Here is a 12,061-nt window from a genome sequence, read left to right on the forward strand (position 1 = left end):
ATCATGCACTCCTTTATATATTCATGTAGGTATTTTAATGATGCATTCTAGGGTTACAGCTGCTACAAAACTTTTTCACACTAGTGCCACCAAATCAAGTAAAAATATATGTGTATATATATTTATAGAGAAAGAGAGAGAGAGAGAAAGAAATTGTTACAAAATAATAAAGCCAAAGCAGTCCTGAATATACTCAGCAGTCAAGTCAACATTGCAATGTTTTGCAATTTTATGATAGTGCTGCTGAGCTACAAAGTTTACAACCTTAGATAAAATATATTATCAAATAAATTAGACTAAATAAGCTTAAAGTGCATCATAAATATCTAAAATATGAGAAACGTGTAACTTCTTCGCAATTAAATGGAGAAACACAAAATACTAAAAAAGAGAAGGTTTGTGGTAGGTTCATAATGACCCGGCTTCAACATCTGAAAGAACAGTGACAAGAGAGCAGCAAAAAGCCGAGGCTGGAGCAGTGGGAAGGTTATCATGTCACCAGGTGTCAGGACTCGAGCTTAGAAAGTGTATTACACCAGACCTCAGAGAAAGAAAGAGAGGGAGGGAGAGTAGGGCTAGAGAAAACTGCTATTGACCTTTGTGGAAGAAAGCTGACATCATAAAGTGCAGTCTGCTGGCGACCAAATGGGAATGCCATCGCAGATTAAGGACTTTTTAAATTATGCATTTGGTTCAGACTCCCAGGGCGAGGCGGGTGTATGAGAGATGGAGCCGTGAGAATATAATGCATTTAGTGGCAGTCTGCTAAAGTAGGAGATACTCCAGAGAGCGGCTAACTAACTGGGGTTTGCGCAGGGAGGGCGAGTTAAGTGAGGTTGGTCATCAATAATAGTGTGTTAAACTATATGGTGTGTTTCACTAATTAATTCTAAACTGTCAAATTATGGTGAAGCAGTGATTTAACAACACCGAGAGATGGGGTGCGCATGTATGCGCATATGTGCTTTTAGGTTGTATCAAAGGAACCGTGGCTTTCTCCAAGATGAATGCTGAACTAAACTAATTAAGTTCCCAGCATGCATGCCACACACATACCTGCTGTTTGTATTGTGTTGGCGTCTTAGATTTAAATATTAATCACAATATTTCCTTTACAAAGTGTATATTAGGCTCAGGATCATTTAATGGCCTAATTTTGTTAAGCTGCTTTCTCTCTTTTTTCTTTTTTGAAAACAAGAGAGATTATTAATTCTTACAAATCCTCTGTTAAGCTGTAAATTAGCTGATTTTGGTTTTACAATAACTACATATTTGCCAATACTTTATAATAAATAACAGAGTAAACAAAATATGTTGTTGTAGATTCATTAACAAACATGTTATATACAGTACATTTACGTCTAATTCATGCACATTCAATATACATAAAATGTATTGCATTTCTACAGTCATAATATAATTTTAATGTAAAATATATGATATTATATTACAGAATATAATATAATATAATATAATATAATATAATATAATATAATATAATATAATATAATATAATATAATATAATATAATATATTAATTTATATTACATCTTGAAACAGGACAGATTAATATTTTTCATAAATCCTCTATTAAGTTTTAAATGAGCTAATTTTGTTGAATGCTGATGGTTTTACATTAATCACATAATAAATAACATTTTATAATAAATAATAGAGTAAATAAATAAAATGTGCTGTAGTATATTTATACTTGTTGACCTAGAGAGTGACGGGTGAATTTGGGGTGAGGTCAATAGTTACCATAAAGAAAATTAAATCTGCAGTCTACAGTAATTCATGGCCTGCTCATTGCAAGCAACTGCATTCAAGATGCTGATGGCCGAGGGATCCTCTGGGAGTTACCGTGCTGGGCTTCAGAAGGATATTAAGGGATATACAGTAATATGTCCACTTAAAGATCAACCGCTGCTGAGTCACTAATTGATTCAGAATTAACATGCACCCTCATTCGCAACGTACAATTATTCAGTCCAGATTTAAAATTAAGCTTTCATAGCCTTTAAAAATGTAAATTAATTATCTGAATACTGTATCAAATGATTAAAACAATGTTTTAGTGCACAGAAAGAGGTCCAGTATGACAATGACCGTACATGTCTCCACAACAAACTGATTACGTTTAAAGGAGCTACCAACCATATTCCCCTCCATCAATGCAAAAATAGAAGTTTTGCAAACATTAGCAACTTGGATGTTCAACACATGTCTGACCTTTCCAAATGCCATGAAAAATATAGATTCCAAAAAAAAAAAAAAAAAAACAAACGTGATAATGTGATATCTCTGACTTCTGGGGGTGTCTGGCGTTTCAGAAGGATTACTAAAGGTCACCATGAGGGGGAGAAGTATATTTCTCTGATGAAAGCGGCCCGAGTTTATAAGATCCCCAGGATCCAATGACAAATAAAAAAGAAGAAAGAAAAACTTCAAATCTAAATGATCCCTTCCCAATCAATACCATGAAAAGTAAAAAGTGCACTGGTAATTTAAAGACACTCTCAACCTCCTGACATCCCCTACTCCTGTCTCACTTTCTAACCCACGCCACGTATATTCTTCCTCTCTCCCCTACAGATACTTGTTTAGTCAAGTAAAATAAATCTTAGGATGAATGCATTGCATAGACCATATTTTTGTGACATTTTGTCAAAATGAATAATTTCTGGGGTGATGTGCACCTTGGGGATGAATAGAGGAGAAATGAATGGGCTATTAAGGGAATAGAACTCCCTTAATTCATACTTAAGGAAGAGGTGGATTTTCTGTAAACAGAGAGCAGGTTAAGAGGAGACCAGGAGCTGTTAGGATTTATTGACTATAACTCCACGGCATTCTCTATTCATAACCTACAGTCCTAATTAAAGTTGTGAATAATAATCCATAATTGTCTGTTCTCTATCTAAGTTAAAACAATAATGTTTTTTTTAAATTAATTTTTATTTGTATTTATTAGAATGTAAAGCAATTTACAAATGTCCCCAATGTGCCTTAAATTCAGTGAATAGTACAGAATAACATTGCCAGCATTAACAGTAGAAATATGTCTTTTTTTTATTTTATCGTTGCAAACAGGTTATCATCTAAATAATAATAATTTATTATTACTTATATTATTTATAACAATAAAACTAAAATATTTTAGCATTAGTAGTTGTAGTAGCATAACTATTTTATTATTATTATTATTATTATTATTATTATTATTATTATTATACCAATATTAAAAATTTTAAATATTTAAAATAGCATGACCAGTAGATACATCAAAAATGTGTATTATATGCATTAAAAATGCATATTAAATTACATCAATTGTATTATTATTATTATTATTATTAATGTATAAATACTGCAGTTTTCCAACTTGTACATTTGGTTTGCGTTCACTGGTGTTATAGTCTTATTACAGGATTGTGCAGAAATGACGCTAAACTGTGGATTTTCATTTCTCAGGCCACTCCACTGTGCACGACAAGGGCTGCCTGATATTTAATGTGTTTTTTATTTGGGAAGATGAAAGGGCTGTGGGATTCCTCACACGCCTGTGGTTTGTCAGTGCTAATAGAAAAGATTGGTGAATTGGTCGGAATCCGGGAGCAGAGTCGTTTTGTTAATCCTGCTCCTCGGTGCTGTGCTGAGACTGCTTGTATTTACATATGCAGAGGATCCCGCTGTTTCGAGTGCTCCATTCAGCAGACAGCGCAATTAATCATCCCCAAATCCTCCTGGCGTGCAACAGACGACCCCAGCCCGACGTGCTGCCACGGAGAGTGCAGGTGTGAATCAAGTTGCTCAAAACACTCCTCCTAAGTCAGAGCTTTCTCTTTTTTTATCCTTTTACTCATCTTCCAACAGTGTTCAATCTGTGGATGACTTCTGCTAGTGTTCACCTTGAAATAAAGTCATGCTCTGCTCTAGGAGACACTACCTCTGATTCAATTCAAAATCTTTACAGCATCCGATTTTCATGCCAGCAACAGCATTACCAAGCTAATTTACTGTACATTATGTTTGCAGACTGTTATAAAAAGAAGAGGGGATGCCACACAGTGTTAAAAATGGCCTTGTCCCAACTTTTTTTTTAGATGTGTTGATACCATGAAATTTAAAATCAGCTAATTTTTACCTTACAATTATACATTTTCTAAGTTTAAACATTTGATATGAAATCTGAAACTTCCACATCATTGCATTCTGTTTTTATTCACAATTTGTACAGTGTCCCAACTTTTTTGGAATCAGATTTGTATTTGTGCTTTTGTGATTCTAGTATTTTTTTCTTTAATGTTTCTATTTATAAGGGTTTTACCTAAATATTAACATTGCTGGTTTGCCGAATTTTGGTCAATGCACGCACGCTGACTCAATACTGCACTTTGGTGAATTCTCTCATCAGAAACAACAGATGTACATGCGATGCAAATAAGAGATCCATTAATCATACACTGCAGACAGCTTCACTTATTATAACTGGAGCTTTTTTTAGAGTGTTTACACTCACTCTAGGCTGAATTCATTGATAGATTAATGTTCTTTGACAATGTAAATGTTGTTTGCTCGCTGTATAATTTGTACGTTTGAATAATTGTGAACATGCGTCATTATAATTACATTTAAAATGTCTTTTTATTAAACACGTGATCAGATTAAATACAAATTCAGTCTTATTCAAATATTTTATGACATAACACGGTACTTGCCTAAAACGTTCTGATGTGCATAGTTAATAGAATACATTAGGCTACAGTGGTTTGAGCGAGTTTAAGCTTCACAAACATGCTCATATAAAAAGGACGAGAATGTGAATGCTTTATAAGTCGAAATCTAAAATTACGGTAAAATCGTGTGAATATGAAATCTGTGAGTGAGGGGGAGCTGAAGGGACATGCACCGTGAGGCGCTCAAGAAAAATACAACCACACTATATTTCTGGTCACTTGAATATGTAATTAATCACAAAATTATCACAAAAATCTAGTATCCTGATGATATTTAATTTCACAACCCCCATTTACAATAAGCAGAGGGTACATGCATTGTTCACCTGCCTATATGCGTATATTACTAATGCACTCTTTATTTTAAAAATAAATAAAAAATAAAATATTGCACATCGTTTTCAGGCCAGCATGCTCATGGGCGTACAAATGGGCACAAAACCATTTGCTATTTAAGCAATGTGGTGCAGAACATGAAAATCGTAACGGACACTAGCAAAAAACACTTGCATCACACCCAGGGCCGCATTGTGCTGGGTGTATGATGGGTCCTTAGCCTTTAAGTCGTCCGCTAAATCTATATTCTTTGTTTCTTTAGCCTGAACACGATGAGGTTCAAACTGTCAGTATTAGTCAGCTATAAAATTTCATTCACACAGGAAAATGTTTTCCAAACAAATTTCTCTGGACAATTTAAGAACTTCTTGATAATGCCATGAGAGATTAAAAAGAGCAACCCAATATTCATTTAAAACAACGCCACTGCTCTTTTCCACAATTGTCTCCAATCCAAACAGACATTTTGAATTCTTCTGACACATCGACCGCGGCCAACGTTAAAATCTTTGTGTTTATTCAGGTCCTCCAGTGTTATTGAACCCTCTAATTCACCTTTTAACTAAGAAGCTGATCTTCATCAACAATAGAAATAAACCCGCTTTCTCTAGAATCCAGACAAGAACCCCGAGGCTTGTTCAGCATGTGGAACGTCTGAAGAAAACATCCAGAGGAAGGAGAACAGAGCTGGGAGAAGACTGCCCCGACGGACTCCACAGCGTCTGATGTTTTTGCCTCTAAACTTCCTCCTGGTTCTTTCCCCACTGAGCCCTTGTGTCCAAACACACTTTAGGGCCAGTATGGGTAATTAATACACCTAATCACGTCCCTGCGCTTGTCCTATTGTGATGGTCTGACCACAGAACCAGCATCACATTTCTTTCCACACTTTTGTGCTCTCTCAGATCCAGCTGTTATGTTTTTCCTCTCCTTCAGCAATCAATAATTACTTTGATATTTGTGTAGAAGCCATTGCGTAATCGATACAAGGGTCAAGGAAAGTAAATTGTAGTCCCCTGCCTAATGATTTTGTTTTGCTTGGGTTGATGAGAAAGTTGTTTATTCTCTGATTATATGGGTGTCAACTTTTAGCCTCACCATCTATCAGGGGAGGTATTTCGCTGCCCAATTTATATCATTGCACACTACTGTGACATGTTAGAATGTAGGATGTGAAACCCTGACGCTTGCCGAATTGTCTTACAGCTGTCGCTGACCGATATCATCCTCCCACATACATCATTTTCATTCCCGTTTGTTCTCTGGAAGATCGACTGTGTCAGAAATTATCAAAATAGACAAAAATGTAAGTACTGACTGATTATTTTAATCTGTAACAATGATTAAAATAGACAAAATAGACAAAAAAATAAAAAATAATCAAAGTACTGACTCAGCCTCAAATTGATTCCAAAAATTCAATCTTTTCATGGATTTAAAATAGCAATAAATTGAACAAAAGTGACTGTAAAAATATTGCTAGTAAGAATTTAGAATAAATTCAGCTTTTGTGAGCTTTCGATTAATCCTGAAAATTTTAAGGATTCCCATTTTTAAAAACCTGAAAAAAAGTATCATGATTTTTACCAATTGTTTTAGTGGCATTATGTTTTCAACATAATAATAAGAAATGTTTTCTAAGAACCAAATCAGCATTAGAATGATTTCAGACAAATCATGTGACACTGAAGATTGGAGTAACAGCTGCAGAAAATTCAGTTTTGTCATCAAAGGAAATTACATTTTAAGAATATTCAAATGGAATACAGTTCTTTTAATTTGTAAGAATAACAAAAAAAAAAAAAGAAAAAAAAAATATTAAAGTACTGATTCAGCCTTGAATTACTAATGTTGGCTGTTTGGAAGCAACAAGATAAAGAAATGCAGGGAATCTAATAATTCAGCCTCTTCATTGAGATAAAATAGCAAGAAACGGCAAAGCACAAAGTCAAAAACACTGTGGAACACTGAAGCTCGCGATTCAAAGAATGTTTGATCATAACTTGATCATAACTGTCTCACATGTACAGTCTGAGCCCTGCAGCCATACAACATGTAAGAAAAAAGGCACACCTTCCTTTTGCCCAGCCCAAGGGCAACATAAAGCACAATAACAAACAGCTCAGGCAGCAGAAGCATCTGCTCTCCGGGCATGTGACTCTGCAGACAGATGTTGGAGCCCAGCTGTTAACAAGAGATCATTTGTATGTTTGAGGAGCGGGATCCCATTTGGGCTTTCTCTGATGATTATTTCCCCTCTTCTTCTCACAATAATCTTCCTACAGCTCCATTGCTGTGTGTGAACCTCTTTCTCATCTTCGTGCATGCACACACACACACACAAACACACACAGATAGAGAGACACTATCATAAGCACACACATACTGTGAAAACAACAATGGCTTGACTGTACTTCAGGCCCACCCTACAGCAGTGAGCTCAGGATGTCCTATTATCTTCCATGTATGTACATGCATGGTCTCTCTAAGGGTTTACACCATTTTCCTCTGAAGAAATTTACAATGCGAAAGTGCATCTTAGAAGGATGATTAATTGTTGATGTAAAGATCTATACCTTTATAGTTTTATAGTTTTGAAGTCACTGAGGGAGCTTTATTATTGAGAAAATATATACATTGTAGCAAAAACGGTACTGAATTTGATAAATACTGTGACACAGAACTCCTGAATTCAACCTTAATAAATAAAAAATTTCATTAAATAATTATACATGCAATCATTAATGCCTTCAAACCTTTGTATGGTAATGTATTTATAACCTGGATTAGACTAAAACCCACCGGAAAAATAAAATTAAAAATAAAACAATTCCAACAATCTGTTTTTTCTCTTTAAAAAAACACAATGCTGTCTCGAATGTAATACTGAAATATATATGGCACTATGACAGCAAACGGAATTGCCACTGAAGATTAGTACTTGACTTATTACCTTAGCTACTTGTTTATAGTTGTCTCTTACACAATACTTTCATTTTCTTGTAAATCATATTATAATCTGGCTGGAGTGTCATGCAAGTGTAGCAATCTATCAACTATTGTTTGAATCAGGAAAGATGCCGATTAGGAAGTTTTTATTTAAATTTAACTCACATATATAAACATTGACAGTAGTAGTGTGATAATTCCAGTTTTTTGGGGTTCTGTGTAGTATGTTTTACCTTCTAATCAAACTGATTTGACATGTATTGTGCTCATGTCAGAAGGATTTAGCACAGTCTACCCAAGAGAGACCTCTGTTTCGACGTGCCTGCTACGTTTATTGAAAGACAGGGAATCTGGCAAACAAATCACATTACATTTTTGAACTAAGTCTTGTGGGTCCACTCTTGTTTTAATCTATTACATAATTTTTGACAATATACTGTTACATAATGACTACAGTATATCAAGTTTCAATGCAAAAAAAAAAGAAAAAAAAAAAGAAAATGGATTATGCTATTTTTTGTCTAAAATGTAGCAGATCAAATTAAATTTTGCTAACATTTTGCCTGGCACTGTCTATTTGTGATTTAAAGCAATAATGTAAATGTTAAAATTTGTATGCTCTCAAATCAAATATGAATGACATTTGGTCCCAAAACACTGAAAATAAATATATACAAATAATGATGTTGCCAAACCTGCACTTTGGGCGCAGATCTGTTCACAATTCAATCAAATTTGTTTTGTTTACATATAATAATAATAATAATAATAATAATAATAATAATAATAATAAAATTTGCTGATTATATGTTGATAAAAAAACTAAAAGAAAACACATTGCTTATTATTATCAATGTTGAAAATAGCTGTGTTTCTTAAAATCTTATGGAGCATTTAAAGGAATTTATATTTTATTCAGGAAGGATGCATTTTCTTTAAGTAACAGTGAGCACATTTATATTGTTACAAAAGATTCAAATAAATGCTGTTCTTTAGAACCTTATTAATTAATTGAATTTGTTATTATTATTAATAAATGATAATAACTGACATTTGAATTATTTCTGAAGGACTATGTGATCAGTACTGTTTGTTTGTATATATGTGTGTGTGTGTGTAAGAAAATGTGACTGGTAACAAACAATTTCTAAGCTATATTAAATTGTTATATTATGTACCTTTAAACTAACAAAAAGGTAATGGTTTCACCATTTTTGATTGAATTATGCATAAATCAATGTAACATCAATGTTTTGGTTTTGGTTTTAGATAAAGGTGGTGTCATTTAGGCTGATGCCCCCTCAGGAGAGCACAGTAGATCTGAGACAGACACTGTATTACTCTGCCCTGGAATGGGGCTTCCTACCTGTTCTTCCTCGGTTAGGAAGAGAGGGGAGCTTTAAATACTTCCCTCCCAAGTTCAAAGTCAATTTGTTATCAAATCAAGCGTCAGCCACCTGATTCATTGCTATTCAGCTCTTGCTGATTTATATGCAGAATGTAAAACAGACCTTATGCGATACATATTTATGGTTAGCCCTGCACTCACAAGATTTATTATAGCTTCTTTCATCGGGGTGTACATGAGCAGCACCATGATGACTTGTATTTCCTCTCAGCTCTCAATGCCAAACTCATTAAAAAGAGGTGTGACTATTAATATACATTGTAATGCTGACACTTCCTAATTTATAACCCGGGGTGGAGAGTAGTTTTTCTCCCTTCTCTGCTTGTCCGGGGGGATCCTTTTTGAGGTTGAGAGAGTGTGTATATTTGGGTATGCAAGAGAGACATGGAGATTGCATTCCACAGATATATGTATCAGTGTGTCTATACATATCTGCATGCATGTGTGTTTTCAGGCGGTGTTTCAGGGCCTGTGTCTCTCTGAAGGGGGACCCGCTGTTCTTTTCTATTGATTTATGGGGTTCTGTTCATTTGTAGGCTCAGGGTTTTAGGCCTCAGGACCAAGCATCTGAATCCCTTCTCAAATGTTCTCAGATCAGTCAGACCTGCACATGAGCTGATCTCCAGATAACGTATATGTGTGTGTGTATATATATATATATATATATATATATATATATATATATATATATATATATATATATATATATATATATATATATATATATATATATACTAATTACATAGTTTAAAGTAAAGTAAAATGTATCATTATTTTACACCTACATATTTTGCAATACCCTTTTTTTTCACCCATAACTATTATGGTTATTATCCGATTAGTTCTAATTAGTATTCATAGGTAGCATTTACACACACAGACACACAAGCAAAATAAAAATAAAAGTAAAAATACTTATATTATATTTATCTAAAATATAAATTCATATTTATAAATATATTCATACCCTAAACCTAAACCACTTTTTAGCAGCAGAAAATATATAAAAGGAAGATAAATTAATAAAAAAAAAAATAATTAATTAATTAATGAATTATGCCATAACAATTATACTGTTAAAATGACTATAAAAAAATATTCTTTGTTTGTTTGTTTTGTTAAACACTTAAACAATGCATAACTGTAATACTCCAATCAAATTATTTAAGTGAGACAACAGAAATACTGGTAACATATTAATGGTAAGAAAATAATTTAATTTCTTTTTAGGTCCTTTAGGTTTAGGTAATGCTTTTTGGTAATGACAATTATTTTAATTATTATTTTAAATCAGCTTAATTATTGTGCAGACCACCTGGAATAAAATAAAATAAAATAAAATAAAATAAAATAAAATAAAAAGTTTTGGGGACAAAGTTGGCATTAAAATTATATATATATAATTAAATATAATAAAATATATAAAAAAATAAAACACTACACAATGGTGCAGCAAATAGATGAATACACCTTATTTCACTCAGTAGCCTGGACGCAATAAATAACATCCCATAAAAAGATGATGTTTTTAGACTTCTCTGTGACTGTACAGGGTTTAGTTGTGTCCTGATATAATGGGCTGTGGGTGCTTTCTGGCACCCTCCCCTGCTCAGTCCACTAATTGAGCTTGGGCAATGCGTTTTTGAATCCTGATATAAGCTAATGATATTTTAACCAGCAGCTCTCCTATTGAGGAGACAGGGTATTCCCTCCACTAAGACTAATGAGAAAAGGTGGGCTGTTCTACTCTGCTGGCAAGCTATTCATGCACTGGTGAGATGGAAACAAAAAAAGAAAAGGTGTTAAAAAAAAGTTTCAGTCCCAAAGGCCTGTGATGGGTGTTTTAGGCCCTTTCATTGTGGCCTAAACCCTTCAAATGAGTGAATATTGGGGTTCTTAACTCAGCCCATCATGGGGGCCTTTATGTGCGGTGGGTGACAGCTAACTGTGAGAGAAACCTCCTAATCCATTTCTTTTCTGTTTCATTCTTTCCTCTTTGCTCATTGGAGTAAAGCCGCCAATAGGGTGATTGGTAAAATCCCCTTCAAAATAAGCTGGTTCCCACCCAGTACGTTTAGCTCCTTATAGCAGACTTTTATATCAAGGCATATACACACGTACAGATATGCACACAGTCATAAAAACCTTTTTGCTTGTGACTGTTTTACAGTTTATTAAAAAATTACATTTGAATTGGAGAATTATTATTTTTTTAAAATTAATTATATACTGCAATTCAGAATTTAAATACGATTAAAAAAAATACAGTTCAACAACTTTACACTGTGGCAGACAAGTTGGAAGCCTGTTTCTGCCATGGAATAATAAAAAAAAAACTTTTACCTATATATATAATATATATTACATATATATATATATATATATATATATATATATATATATATATATATATATATATATATATATATATATATATATATATATATATATATATTAATATCATAAAAAAACATATCTTAATATTATAGTTTATATATAGTTTAAATAAAATTCACAATTCTTGTCCTCCAAAACTGTTATCTCGCATTTCTTATCCCCCCAGATTTGTGGGGGAAAAAAACTGAATTGCGAGATAAAGAAACTGTAATTACAGTATTTCTTTTTACAT

Source organism: Carassius gibelio, chromosome A18 (assembly GCF_023724105.1).
Source record: "Carassius gibelio isolate Cgi1373 ecotype wild population from Czech Republic chromosome A18, carGib1.2-hapl.c, whole genome shotgun sequence".
In the NCBI taxonomy this organism is placed as follows: Eukaryota; Metazoa; Chordata; class Actinopteri; order Cypriniformes; family Cyprinidae; genus Carassius; species Carassius gibelio.